We start from the raw sequence: 16,046 nt of genomic DNA on the forward strand, positions 1-16,046 counted from the left end.
TGATACTTGATGCAAAATAGTGAAAAGGGTCGAAATCGTTGCTGTCTGCATGATGGACTCGCCGAGTCCATGGGGGGGGGGGGGGGGGGGACTCGACGAGTCCAAGGCAAACTTCAACCTACTCGTCGAGTAGGTTCATGCACTCGACGAGTAGGATCGAAAGAGTGCAGTTTTTCGACTTTTGCTGCTGGAAATGGACTAGAAACATTACCCTAAACTGTTTTGGTGTTTTAAAACTTATTTTAGTTGGTGTAATGTTTGTTCTAATCCATTTACAATAGCATATATCAAAATTCCATGATTTTATGTGTTCATATAATTCTTGAAATTTTGATGATCATGTTAATGTTCTTATGAATTTAGAAAATGATAGGAATTATTTGTTGAATTGTTTAGAATTAATTCTTGATCATTTATGTGTTTTAATGGAGTCCATAATTTGTCCTCAAGTTATGGATTTCCAAAGGTCACTCTTATTTAACACACACTTAAAACACATAAGTTACATGAAAATGAAGAGTCTTCATTTTTATGAACCTTTAATTCATAAGTTATGAAATGAAGAGTTTTGCATAGTTACAAAACTTTCCCTCAAGTTTTGGAATATGTAAAGTTTCACACACTTTAATAAACTTTAATTCCAACCCTTAGAGTTTTAATAGTTAAAATTCAACCCTTATACTATTTATAGCATTAATGGTTAATTATTATATATATATGTATAAGAATAAGTCGTTTTACCGTTAGTAAGGCCTCATTCACGAAGTCGGTCTATAAGGTGGGTATAAGGTTGTTGCCTATAAAATGGCGACTTAATGGGTGTCCATTCTCACCCACCGCTTGCTTGATCGGTGGAGGGACGTTAGCCGAACGGGTAAACAATGACTTTAAATTCTCATTAAAAGTATAATGAATATTATAAAGTAACTAAACTCTTTTAATTCCCAATATTAGTTACCTTAGGAAAAATGTGAACATGGTGCTAGTCCATGGAATTCACACTTTGTACCTTACCAAGTCGTTGGTGGAGCGTGTGTGGTTAACCGACACACTAACTAGGACTAGTAAGGATCATGAAGGGTGACTTAATGTTTGTCATAGATCAATGGAGCGTGTGTGGTTAACCGGCACATTGATTAGGTGATAATATTAAGGGTACCAAGTGAATTAGCATGGTTATTCGCACCTTGTTTTGTGATCCTCGGCATCCCAGTCACAAAACTTGAAGGGAACAATCGAGATTGAAACATGCCATTGAAAAGTTCAATGAATCTCAAAAGAATCAAAGAATTTCAAATCCAATTAAACCTAATAAATCATTTCGTTTTCATGGTGGAAATTGGTGAATCGTCATTCACCTACCTTTCAAATATATTACTACTTAGATTACGGCATCCCTCTTCTAAGTGTAATATATTGTGATTAGATCCTAGCCTTAATATTACATTTGGGTGTCTTATTAAGGATCCTATATATCTAATCTAAACCTACTCTCATCTTTCATATGTCTTCCAACACTAATGCTTCGGGCTCTAACCCAACTGGTTCTTTCTCTCTCATGAATCTTTGTGGGAGGGTCATCTTTGATGGTTCCAATTTCATGAATTGGATTAGGAACATCGGGATGGTTACTCGTTATGAGGACAAAGAATATGTCCTCGATAAGGACTTAAAAGAACTTGATGAGTCTACTGCTACTCCTGAGGAGATCGCTGAATTCAGGACTCATGAGAGAGATGCTACTAAGGTGGCATGTATCATGATGGCCACGATGACAGCCGAGCTCCAAAAGTCATATGAAGATTTCTACCATTTTGAGATGCACCAAGACCTGATGGAAAGGTACCATCAGAGTGCTCGTCAGGAGTGGTATGAAATAATCTCCTCCATAATAACTACCCGCATGAAGGACGGTGAATCCGTCACGGGCCACATGCAAAAGATGCAAAGGTATGTGGACCGTTTGCTGAAGCTGAATGTTAACATCCCTGAGGAGTTGGCAATTGACATCATTTTGCACTCTTTGCCTTCTTGTTATGATCATTTTCGAATGACATATCATATGAACAAGGAGGAAGTTACTCTCAGCAAGCTTCAAGGACTCTTGAAGACCACGGAATCCGGTCTTAAGGGTAAAGCAGTTGTTACCTCTACTACTCCTACTCCAACATCTACCCCTGTTTTGGCTATTGGGCAAGGCAAAGGGAAGAAGAGGAAACACCCTTCGAAGGGTACCAAGGGAAAGTCTCTTGAAGGCTCCTCATCAAAGACCAATAGCGGTTCTGTCACTCCTTCTGCCATTCCCAAGGATGCTGAATGCTTTTATTGCCATGAAAAGGCACACTGGAAGCGAAACTGCCCTAAGTACTTGCAGGATCTAAAGGATAGGAAAGTGAAACCCACCCATGCAGGTATTTACACTATATTTTCTAATTACTCAACATATTCTAACTCTTAGGTGCTTTATACAAGATGTGGTATTAACATATGTTATGATTTGCAGGGCCTAAGAAAAAGTGAGAATGTGGAGCACGGGAAGATAAACTTGATCATGGGGAATACGAAGGCTTCACCTGTTTCCAAGATTGGAGTTTATACTTTGTTGCTTAATAATGGGTTAAAATTAGATTTGAATAAATGTGTGTACTCGTCTGAAATGGCGAGGAATATTATTTCTTTTCATGCTTTGTACAAACAAGGTTTTACCTTTTCGTTTGATAATGAATGTGGTGGTATTAATGCTTTCTTTAAAAATGTGTTTTATTTTAAAGCATTACCTTGTGATGGTGTGTATAAAATGGTGTCGATTGTAGACAACTTAGGAAATAATGTGTTGTATATTGATTCTTCTACTAGCCTAGATAAAGCATCATTGTGGCATTGTCATCTTGGACATGTAAACAAGAAACGCATAGGCCAACTCCAAAAGAGTGGAGTCTTGGAATCATTTGACCTTAAATCGGATGATAGTTGTGAATCTTGTCTACTTGGAAAGATGACAAAATCACCCTTCACTGGAACTTGTGAGAGGGGTGAGGGTTTGTTGGACCTAATACATACTGATGTATGAGGACCATTCAAAACCGCCACAAGGGATGCTAATCGGTATTATGTGACTTTTATTGATGATTTTAGTAGATATGGGTATGTCTACTTAATCAAACATAAGTCAGAAACCTTTGAAAGGTTTAAGGAATTCAAACAGGAAGTAGAAAATCAATTGGGCAGGAACATTAAGATGCTTCGATCCGATCGAGGTGGTGAGTATCTTAGCACCGAGTTCCTTGACTATCTTAAGGAGTGTGGGATTGTCTCACAATTGACTCCTTCCAGGACACCACAGCTGAATGGTGTGGCTGAGAGGCGTAATCGAACTTTGTTGGACATGGTTCGCTCTATGATGAGTCGAGTTTCGTTACCAATCTCTTTTTGGGGGTATGCCTTAGAGATTGCCGCCCATATCCTTAGTCTAGTCCCTACAAAGAAGGTTACCAAAACAACTCATGAGATGTGGACTGGGAAGGTTCCCAATTTGGACCACATCAAAATTTGGGGTTGCGAAGCTTTCGTGAGACTTGAGACTCATGATAAGCTTGAACCCCGAACTGAAAGATGTATTTTCATCGGCTACCCACAGAAATCCTTCGGTTACCTCTTCTACAGACCCAGTGAGAATGTGGTCTTTGTAGCAAGAAGAGGGGTCTTTCGCGAGAAAGAATTTATAAGCCAAGGAGACAGTGGGAGGCAAATTGATCTTGAAGAAATTCGAGAATCAATTGGTGAAGGAACCTCAAACACTAGCAATCAACCTAAGGAGGAAACTCCTGTTGATCCAGCTGACGAGTCTGTACCTCTGAGGCATTCCACACGGGTTAGAAACACACCTGCGTTTTATTATGGCTTTCATATTACTACGGAAGGTGATACGTTTATCAGTGATAGTACATTGGTAAATCTGGATGAACCCAGCAGTGTTAAGGAAGCCATGGCAGGCCCGGAGTCTGCTAAATGGAAGGAGGCTATGGACAGCGAGATACAGTCCATGTATGACAATCAAGTTTGGAACATGGTTGACCATGTACCAGGCCGTAAAACAGTTGGGTGCAAATGGATCTTCAAGAAGAAGACAGACATGGAAGGAAAAGTGCATACTTATAAGGCTCGACTAGTTGCGAAGGGTTTTACTCAAACTCAAGGTATTGATTATGATGAAACTTTTTCGCCGGTAGCAAAGATTAAGTCTATTAGGGTTATGCTAGCCATCGCAACATTTCATGATTATGAAATATGGCAAATGGATGTCAAAACTGCTTTCCTTAACGGAAAGTTGGCTGAGGATGTGTACATGAATCAGCCTGAGGGTTTTGTCAGTGCAGAGTACCCCAATAGATTATGCAAGCTTGGGAAATCCATTTATGGATTAAAACAAGAATCTCGTAGCTGGAATCTTTGTTTCGATGAGAAGGTCAAAGATTTTGGTGTCTCGAGAAGCGAAGATGAGTCTTGCGTGTATGTCAGAGCTAGTGGGAGTATAGTTAGCTTCTTGGTACTGTATGTGGATGACTTACTACTTATAGGAAATGACATCCCAACCTTACAGGAGGTTAAGTCCTAGCTTGGGAAGTACTTTGCTATGAAGGACCTAGGGGATGCTGCCTATATCCTAGGGATAAGGATATTAAGAGAAAGGAGTAGAAGACTAATTGGACTTAGTCAGAGTACCTACTTGGATAAGGTGTTGAAAAGGTTCAACATGGAGAATTCCAAGAAAGGAGATTTACCGATCCAAAGAAATACCAAATTGAGTAAGACTCAGAGTCCGAGTACAGAGGCAGAGATAGTTGAGATGAGCCAATTACCGTATCCTTCCGCAGTTGGCTCGATCATGTATGCTATGACTTGTACCCGCCCTGATGTGGCATTTGCTTTGAGCATGGTCAGCAGGTATCAGGGGAACCCTAGCAAGGCTCATTGGACCGCGGTAAAGAACATTCTCAAGTACCTGCGGAGGACTAAGGATTGGGTCCTTACCCTTGGTGGGAGTGATGACTTGCGAGTATTAGGGTATAGTGATGCTAGTTTTCAGAATGATAGGGATAATTTCCGCTCTCAGTCAGGCTGGATCTTTACCTTAAATGGAGGGGCAATCTCTTGGAAGAGTTCCAAGCAGGAGACGGTGGCTGATTCGACTTGTGAATCAGAGTATATAGCAGCGAGTGAAGCAGCGAAGGAGGCGATATGGCTAAAGAACTTCATCGGAGACCTTGGAGTTGTACCAGCTATTAAGGAACCTATGGAGATTTTCTGTGACAACAATAGTGCGGTTTCCTTAGCCAAGGAACCAAGAGATCATGGCAGATCCCGACACATTGACAGAAAATATCACTTCATAAGACACAAGATTGAAGAAGGACTCCTTGTGGCAAGGAGGATATCGTCGGATGAGAATCCTGCAGATCCCCTTACGAAGGGACTAACGAGGGTTAAGCATTTTCAGCATGCGAGACGCATCGGGCTGAGGGACGATATTAGTTTTACAGATTAGATAGTTTTCCTGAAACTTGTAAAATGTAATCGACGTTTGATGATGAATAAAATTTGTGATTTATTTATGAGTAAAGTGTTACTATCATTGTCAATTATTTACTATAGTTTCAGTTTTGCATGTTTTGACTTCCAGAATAATTAATTATTCAAATCTCCACAATCGATCATACGTCGGAAGTAGGTATGAATCAAGATTGTCATGAATTGGGTTTGTAGATGGCTAAAAGGTGTTTAGACATGGCAATGGTTGCTGCAACATTCATGAGTACTCATAAGTTATGAGTATTGGTATAAACCCACGCTCACTTGTATCACTTCATGGAATTTATCTCGAGTGATCGTGAGACGATAACATCATATAAATCTTTAAACCTAGAGATATGAGTTGTTTCCTATGAGTTGGTTGTGCATTGATTGCACGAAAACGCATCAGTAACTTGATGTTATAAAACGTGCCTTTGTGTACAATTCAATAAGTAGTAGAACAAGCATATCAGTCGAAGTTTATCTGTTCCTTCTAGAAATAGAAGCGATATCTGGGCCCCTCGATGATTTTGTGTTGACCCATGTACCGGGCCCGGTCAGAACTAAACCGATGTGTTCAGTGAAGTTCTTCGTCAAACAAATCGGAAAATCGAGAAACAATTGCTAGACAATAAGCAAGACATAGTTCCATATGTTTGTCCGGCTGATATCATGAGAACAGAGGATTATGTGATCACTTGTCTTAAAATGGCGCTTCATAGTTCGACGGAGTTTTCGAGAGCTACGATTGCTGGTTGGTTCCTGAAGTTATAGGCAAATACAGTTATTAGACTTATCCAAGTGGGAGTCTGTTGGATAAGGTGTCTAAGTCCATAACTTGTTTGGTATATACTTGACCCGACCGACATGGTCCATTTGGGTTGCATCTCATCCAAACTATTATAGATAATTTTATGAGAGTTATACACATATGTTTATTAATATATTATAAGTTATAATATATTAATATGAGGTTACGTTATTTAATTAGTTTTAGTCTTAAATTAATTATGAATGAATTTAGAAATTAAAAGGAAGACTAATTAGATTATGGGCTATTTGTTTTATATAGTGTGGGCTAATACTCATTTGTTAATGGGCTAGGCTTATATGGAAGTCCATGGATGATCCATGGAGCTTTTAACCCATGGATCCTTGGAAAGGAAAAGACATGGGTTATTAGGGTTTCACCCTAACCATGCACACTATATAAGCATGCTTATGGAGCATGAAATGGAGCCTAAGGAAGAACTAGTGAACCAGTGTGTGTGTGCATGTGTGTGGCCGAAAATACAAGAGTGTGTATACTCTCTCAAAGTTTCCAAGAGTTTGTGGTGTTTTGTGTTTCCATGTGAGGCATTCACACTATTGGTGCTTGGCCCTTAAACTCCTTAGAACCAAACTCATCAAAAGGTATGTAATCTCTTCTAACTCTTTTATGTTGAAATGTTCCCCATGCCATGTTAGATAGGTTATAAACCTTGGAAAATTTATTATTTTGCATGTATTTAGACAAACATAGATCCAAGGTTTATTAGGGTTGCATGCACACTTAGGAAGTGTTAGATTGCTCAAAACCCAACAGCATATCATCAGGACAATTTGTTAGGATGGACTTTTGAGAGAAGTTTAATTATGGTTAATTAATATATTATAAGTTATAATATATTAATATGAAATCATATATTTTAATTAGTGTTGATCAAGAATTAATTTGGAATTAATTTAGTGGTCAAAAGAGACTAATTAAATCTATGGGGACTAATTATGGTAATTAGTTATATTTATATGTGTTGGGCTTATGATCCATGTTGCACGAAGTTTATGTATGGATCCATAAAGAGTTGGGCCACATGGACCATGGATCATAACACCCATGGGTATGGATTTGGGTTATACCCATGACTCTTGGAATCCAACATATAAATGTGCTACTTCATGACCAAAAACGTGTACACTTCTTTTCTTAGTGAAATATGGAGGTTTTTTGGTGCATGGAATTCTCTCTCAAGTCCTACCTTTGTCCGTGATGTGTTGTGACTTCATTTGAGGCTTCCACACTATTGGGGCTAAGCTCTCTAAGGCCAAATACACCAAGACTTCAAGCTCCATCAAAAGGTATGTCATGCTAACTAGTATATTATGTTTTATGTTAAACGCCTGATAGTTGTAAGATTAATACCTTGGAAACCATTTGCATGTATAATTAGTGAAAACATAGATCCAAGGTATTTAGGGTTGTATGTGCACCATAAGATGTTGTAGTATACCAAAACGCAACAGTACCTCCCTTGGTACACTCAGCATACACAAGCATGCACAAAATGTGATTGGAGACACCAACCCAGTACGTGGGGAGTACTAGGATTAAGCTCGGCGTACGTCCAATATGGCTTTTCTCACTTTCTTGCTCTTAACCTGTTAAGACCTTAGCTTATTTCACAGATCTAGACTCCCTAGAGGCTTTTACTTCATAAAGTCTATGACTTCAAGCCTTTGCATGGCTGGTAAAGTCACAAACACCTAAAACTCTCATGTTCTCATCTCAAAATGCACATATCTCATGCATGGTTTGATTCAAATGTCCAAGTCTCGATTTTTATAACTCCACACCACTAAAGAAACTCCAAGAAGCTAATAATAAACTCTGGGGCTCAATATCTCATAAATTCTCCAACTTTGGGACTTAAACCCTTAAATACACTAGAATGATGCACAAATCAAAAGAGTGAGAAATCATTGAGCTTTATACCTCAACATGAAGCATCCAGCTCAGATAAGCTCAGATCTAAAGCATGGAATCCCACTCCTTCTTCTTCAAGGCTCCTTTTTCACTCCAAAGAAACATAAGATCACTCAATAGCTCACAAATGGACATACAAACTCAATGGAAGAGTATTTAGGGTTTGAGAGGGTTGATTGCCTGAGGATGGTGGCCAGGAATGAGGACATATTATTTGTTATATAGGGACACCCCCTCATTTAGGGTTTTCACTATGGGCGTAGTACGCCCAACATACCCTCTGGTACGCTAAGCGTACACACACGTATGCCCAGCTTACTCAGCTGCCACCTTTCTCAAATAAGGGACATATCTTGTAAAAACTTCTAACTTCCATAGTCTCCTCGATATAACTTTGTTTCCAATGGAACTCATATCCACATAAAGGTGACGAGAATCCCTACGCTTCTAGCAACTCGTTGCAGCGCTGAAGCTTTCTCATGCCCGGGTTACAGCCCACGATCCCTAAATCACGGACGATCCAAAATAGGATGTTTAATTTCTTTTTGAAAAATTTATGAAATCCTCAATTTGAGTTCATACTTACCCGAGAGTATGTCTGAATCCCCATTGAAAAGGCTCTGATACCCACTTGTAATGTACCTAAAATCATGACATATAAACTTTTGTTTTTAGATTAATTAATTGTTAATACATATCTTTCTCATAAAACCAAGGTAAGAAAGAGTTAGAAAAAAACATCATCAAATCAAAGTAATTCACAGAATGCGGAAGCATATGGTGTTTGCCCTGCAATTTTCTTGAGCTCTTTTATTTGAAGACCGGATTACCAGAAACATAAACTGAAAACCGTAAGCACCAAGCTTAGTGAGTTCCTAAAAAAATACCATATAACATACAGTCATTGAATATCATGCAACATACATATACTTGACATGGGCTCCCCCATGGTCTTGACCTGGAATCCAATAAGCTCCCCCAAATGGTCTGATATCCAAATACCATGAGCTCCCCTTATGGTCTTTACCTAGAATGCCATGGGCTCTCCCCGTGGTGTGATATCCAATTACCATGGGCTCCCCAAAGACAACTAGCATACCACAAAATACATAATGGGCTGACATTGATTCCTTCGACCCATGAATATAGTGAGAAGATTCACCTCGCACTGCCGAATCAAAAAGAAAATCTCTGGTTGCTGGCTGACAGATCCCCGAACTAACAAAGTCAAAACAACTCCCAATCAATAATCGGGTTCCAATCAATAACCATAAATCGATTACAAGGGTAAATGACCAATTTACCCCTTACCTAGTTTTGACCAAGAATTAGGTCCAAACCTAATAATCCAAAAGGCCCAAATACCAATAACCAACCAAGGCCCAACCCATGGCCCAATTTTCCAAATTGGGCCCAAACCTATTGTAGGTCTTCTCAAGATAATTATCTGCCCAAAAGAAACAACTCAACCCAACTGAATCCACTACCAAAATAGTGCATGTCCAAAAATCCCAATTCCCATCTAATCAGACATACGCACATCGTACATGGCTTGTACACACGACGTACGTTGCCGGTCCCAAAACAAGTATCATAGCTAGAACACGAGGTGTTCCCCAGCATTCCCGACAGCCACCCAAAAGTCATTACAATGACTTAATCCTTAGCCAAACTTCCAAAACGTTATAATAGCTAAATACAAGTGACTTGATCCATAAAGTCGAAGGCCTTAAGGCTTTACATGGCAAAATGAAGTCAAACACCAAAGATGAATCTCAAAGGTCAAAATCACCCAAAAATATCTTAAAAACATTGTAATACCTTAAGACCTCAATCCAAACTTGCAGATCTGATTTCAAGGGACTTCTTAAGTCATAAGGTTTCCAACTTTATGACTTAACATAACTCAATGGGATCCAAATCAAATCCCTAAGTCCCAAACTTCATCAAATGACTACCAAATCATGCATGGAAGGTTTATACCCATTAGTATCCAAACTTTATGAATCCATAACCTCAACAAGGACCAACTATGAAGCTCAAAGGTTCTGGAGTAACTTCTACTCACAAGAACCACCATAAAGTGAAAAAAACCATAACAAAATACCACTTAGCTAGATCTACATGAAAGAGGTTACAAGGTTGAGACTTTATACCTCCAGAAGATAGATCTATGTGCATAAAGCCTGGATCCAAAAGCTCCAAGTCAAGCAATGACTCTTCAAGAAGTTCCTCCATCTTCCTCAAGCACCAAAAACACACTTAAATCACCTTGAAGCTCTAGAATCACTTAAATGGAGGCTAGCGTTTCGTTCTTAGGATTAGACAGGATGCAAGTTCAAGGAAATGAGGGATGGAGGTGAGTTAAGGTCTTTAAATTGGGTCCAAGACCCTAAATTAGAGTTGTAATCTGGCCTGACGAATGCAATGCGTTCCCATAGGGAACGGAGGGCTTTCCTAAATGCACCCGTGTCCAAATTCTCGTGTACGCCCTGCGTACCTCCCTTGTACGCTATGCGTACCCGTTTTGTCCCAACACTCCTCTAACTTCAAATGGTCATAACTTTTGCATCCCTTATCCGTTTTCGATGGTCTTTATATCCACGAAAAAGTAACGAGAAGACCTACACATCTATAAACTTTATTTACTTTGAAAACCAACCAAAGTTAAATAAACGGAATACTCTAATCATCCAAACTACATTATCCACCTCCAAATGAGACCAAACTCAATTCTTCAAGGGTTCTAAGTCTGCTAATACCCACTCCTTGATCACAATGCTGCAATAGGAAACGATTCGAAACACAACGTTACATGGAACTGAAATAAAAAGAATAAATATAGCATATTATGTACTAACTCAGTAATAGTCTTGATCTTTCCATCTGTGACAATCTTAATCTTAAGCTACTTTGCATTCTCCGTCACAAGCTTAAACTCTCCGGGCATTGTGAATAAGTTGGTTAAGAAAATATGAATTATGTAAATTAACATTACATTATAGCAATCTAATGTACCTAGGACTTGTCTAAAAGTACAACAAACATTACTATGGACAATGAATACTAAAGTGACAAGTCTGAGATGTTTCAATTGTGGTAAGTTGATCCACGTTCATACTAATTGCCCACAAAAGAACCGTACTTGTTATTGTTGTGAAGTTTTGGGCCACCGACAACATGAATGTCGATGTATTAAACGTGATGAAAGCAAAGCGCCAATACAAAGACCAATGATGGGTAGTACCTTAAATCAAAATAAGGAGGTACCCAAGGCATGTGCTCAAGCTTTTCAGATTACCGTTGAGGAGGCTTGTAATGATTCAGACGATGTGACTAGTATTTTCTTTATGAATTCTCGACCTATAAGTATTTTATTTGATTATGGAGCAACCAACTTTTTTGTATCACATCATTATGTTTGTTTCTTGGAATGTGTCTTTCATGCTTCTAAAACCATTTATACTGTAAGTACGAATAATGGTGTCATTTTGGTAGCTAATAGAGTTGATAAAAATTGCACTCTAGTATTGGAAATCATAACTTTTCGGTAGATTTGATACCTATTAATATATGTGGCTTTGATATCGTGATTATGATAGATTGGTTAGTGAAGAATTACGAAGATATCATATGTTCTCACAGGTAGATTTAGATACCAGTTGAGAATGAAGAGTACTTCTACAGTTATGGAAGAAAAATCTAAACAACATAGCTTGTAGTATGTTTGACAAAACGAGCTAATAGCGGATATCTTATAGCGTTTTGTTAAAAACTACGTGATGTAGTTTTTAGATTTAAATCGTTTTGTTTAAACTAAACGCTAAAAGTTTTTTGTATCAAACCAGGTTTTTTATTTAAAACAAAGAATTTTATCAAACGTTAGAAATTAAAAGTTTTCAAATACTCTCAAACATTTCAGGTCAAAGACCCCTGTATTAAAGTAATGAAGGAAATATATCAATAAAAATATTAATACCTCTTTACTTCAATTTTAAAACCTACATCTAAAAACCCTTTATTTAACATAATCATAGTTGTTGTAATTATGATTATTAAATACTTGGTCAATGTACACCAATTTGCATGGTCCTACGTTATATACGATATCTTTGATGGTAGATACCAAAATTCCCATTATATTTTGATTTTGTTTCTTTTTCATTATTTAACATAAAATTGGTCGCTTTCACAAAATGTTAAAAGTACAATTCCATATATACCCCTAGAAATATCAAACCTTAAACAAAACAAGGTAATGGAGGGCAGTTAAGTCAAAGAAATTGTTTGGGTATTTCAGTAAATAGCTATCCGATAATGAGATCTCCTCCTTGTCCCCACGTCATAATCATGAAGATATGGGAAAGTGATGTTTGATATTCTCGACTTCCCTATTTTTATAAAAAAAATTCGAGGGCAATCTGGGTAGTGGGTACGAAAATATACTTTCATATATTCCATGCTATGTTTGAAAATATTTATTTATTCTGTTAATTGAAAAAATATATATATACAAAAAAAAAAAAGTTTATTACAATATCAATATCAAGATTCAAGGTTATGTCATTTAAACGACTTGAATCCATGGTATTATTTTTATAGAATTTGACATATTCAGTTAGATATAAATTGTATATATATAATTTCAGATTCATGAAATTAACTTTATTTAGTTCATCTATTTCTTTCAGTTGTCTAAGAAAAATACTAATAAAACATATAAACGAAGAACAAGATAAGGTGCTAATCCTTTCATCTTGCAAAAAAGCTTAAAGCTACAATTATTGTTTTGCAACATTTGGCTTTTTAAGAAGTTTCTATGTCTAGAGTTGTTTATGGATATGTATTTTAAAAATAATTATGTGAAATTAAATTATACAGTCAATTATATGCTTAAGTTTAAGAGTATATTAAGTGTGTTTTGCAAAATTAGTTAACAGTTGAAATATGTAGTTTTTTATTTACAAAACTAAAAATTTGGTTTTTATGGTTTGCAATAAATCGTGGATAAGGTTCAAAAAGTTTATAAGTTACATAGATGGTCTAAAATCAAAATATTTTTATGATTTTGGTCAAAAAAAACTTTGAAAGTACATTTTTGTCATTTTCATTTCTTTTCTACATTTTTTAATACTTTATTAATTTAATAAAAATGAAAAATAAAAAAAAAGTCATCCCATCCCCATAGGTACTCTCTCTCTCTCTCTCTCTCATTATTTCGTTCAAAAACTACTCGTCCGTCACATCCGACCAGCCACCACCAAATAAGATGAAATAACATTAAAAAAATTACTTCATAATCAAAGATAAAAAAAAAAATCTATTGAAATGAACAAAACCAAACCAAACCAAAATCAAATATCCATCCATAAAATGGTTACACTCTCCCTTCGTAGCCAACAGACCACCACTAAAACCCTTGAACATTAGATCGTTAGAGACAGATAGATAGAATGGTATGTGAATGTGATGTATGGATCGTACAACCTTTTTATACTTCAGTTCACTTGGCTCATCTTTGCTTCAAACTTATGCCTCCCTTTGATTCATTTTTATTCATCAACACCGTGACCTTTATGTTGCAGAGCTTCCACAAGGAGAAATCTCTCCCATTTTCTCATAACACCACATATGACCCACCGCTACCACCAGCCGCAGTTAGAATGCATCGAAGGATCTCCTCAATGACCTTTCAGATCCAACCACCAATAATGTTAGACACAACCGCATGGGTCATGGGCGTTAGGCATCTCCAAATCAGTATCTTCAATGGGGAATCGGCATCCACATCCATCAGGAACTGGTAGGATCGTGACTGGGGATTGATCCTTCCCATAAAATCAGTACTCGCACAGGATCTGGAGTTGAATCGAGAGGAAGTTTTCATCCTCGTTGCCATGACAAAGGTAGATTAAAACAAATATGACAAGTTCATCGGATCTGAAAAGTCGGACTTCCTCAGATCATTAGTTCAAATTCCTATAGTTCCGTCATTTTAGAAGATGAAGAATATTAAGTTGGGGAAGATAAAGAGATAGAGAGAGAGAGAGAGAGGGAGAAAAGAGTCGTTCCAAAATTAGATCTTCTGCTAGTTCCTCCATACATCGATTTGTGTGTGTTTATGTTAATCGTCAATCCGGAAAACCTAGAAATCAATTTATTTCTTCCTGATGCCACTGAATTGTGATAAGTTTGATTTGAAGGTGGGGGTGAGGAAGAAGAATATAAGCAAGAGAGTTGATAGAGAAAGGGGGAGTCGGTTACCATTGGGTTTTTTCTTTTACTTTTTTTTTGTTATAATTTTAATGAAATGTTAAAATAAATCAACAAAAATGTAAAAGAAGAAATAATAAAGGAAAAATTATCTTTTCAGGTTTTCCAAGGACCAAAACTACAATAATATTTTAATTTTAGGACCAAAATCACATAAATATTTTGATTTTGAACCTTTCATGCAAGTCAGAAACTTTTGAACCTTATCCACATTTTTTTGCTAACCATATGGACCTATTTTGCCGTTTTTCTTTTTTATTTGTTATATAGATGTTTGATAAAAGTAGTGGAAGCTTTATAATTTATATAAAATTATATAAAATGATAATTGTTTTAATATATATATATATATATATATATATATATATGTGTGTGTGTGTGTGTGTGTGTGTGTTTGTAATTCTAGAAATAGATTAAAATATCAATAACTTTTCTTAAATATTACATGAAATAGCTTTTAGATTTGAAACGTTTTATTTAAACTAAAAGTCAAAACGCTCGCATACATAAACAAAGTTTTTTGTTTAAATCTAAATACTAGAAACTCTCAATTGCTCTTTGCTAAATACGTCCATAGTACTTAGATCCATAGCAAATTGCTGAAATCCTCTCTATGAATTACTTCAAATTTTACATTTTTTTTTAATTTGGACCGTCCGTGTAAAATTATTTTTTCATTGTTTTTGTATGTACTATACATGAAAAGGCTATATTGTCCTATTTTAATTTTTGTTAGTTTTATTTTTATTTTTATTTTACAAAAATAAGATGAGTTCATATACATCTCTTATCCATTCCCTCAATTCTCTTATCATAGGAAACCATCTCTAACCACCTCTACTTGCCGACCACCATTTTTAACTGCATCTTCGACTACCACCATTCCCCTTTATTTCTTCACGTCACCTAAAAAAAGAGACTTTCAACGTCATCATCTACTAAAGTCTTAGTACCTGAAAGTGAACCTCTAGCAATCACCCAACATGTTCCGAGATCAGCCTCAGTTCCGAAGTGAAAGGAGTTCCAAGTAGATAGAGAAGAAGATTTTGTGTCAGGAGTAAAAGCTCATGTTCTGTAGTCAATGAAGTTCGAGATGGTGAAGATGTTCCGAAATCAGTCTATCCGTCTACATTTGTTACTTTTATCATTTTGCTTGATGTAACGTATCATAGAATTTAGTATCTTTTGTCAACTTAGATAATCACAGTGTCATGAGTAACTCTATTATCCGGTTCTATGAATGTTTTTGAGTTAGTACCATGTAACACATTATCCTACTTAAGGAGCATTCAATTACAAATCAAAGTGACGGATTGCTTCACCAAAGATAGATATTTTTACATTTATTTCACTTGCATACTTCGCTAATATCAAATCTTTCAAACATTCTTCTTGATCATTTAACTTCTTTACTTTGATCAATAACTTCTTACTTTATGAATTGAAGACTTTGTTGAAT

Source organism: Lactuca saligna, chromosome 8 (assembly GCF_052625555.1).
Source record: "Lactuca saligna cultivar CGN05327 chromosome 8, ASM5262555v1, whole genome shotgun sequence".
Taxonomy (NCBI): Eukaryota; Viridiplantae; Streptophyta; class Magnoliopsida; order Asterales; family Asteraceae; genus Lactuca; species Lactuca saligna.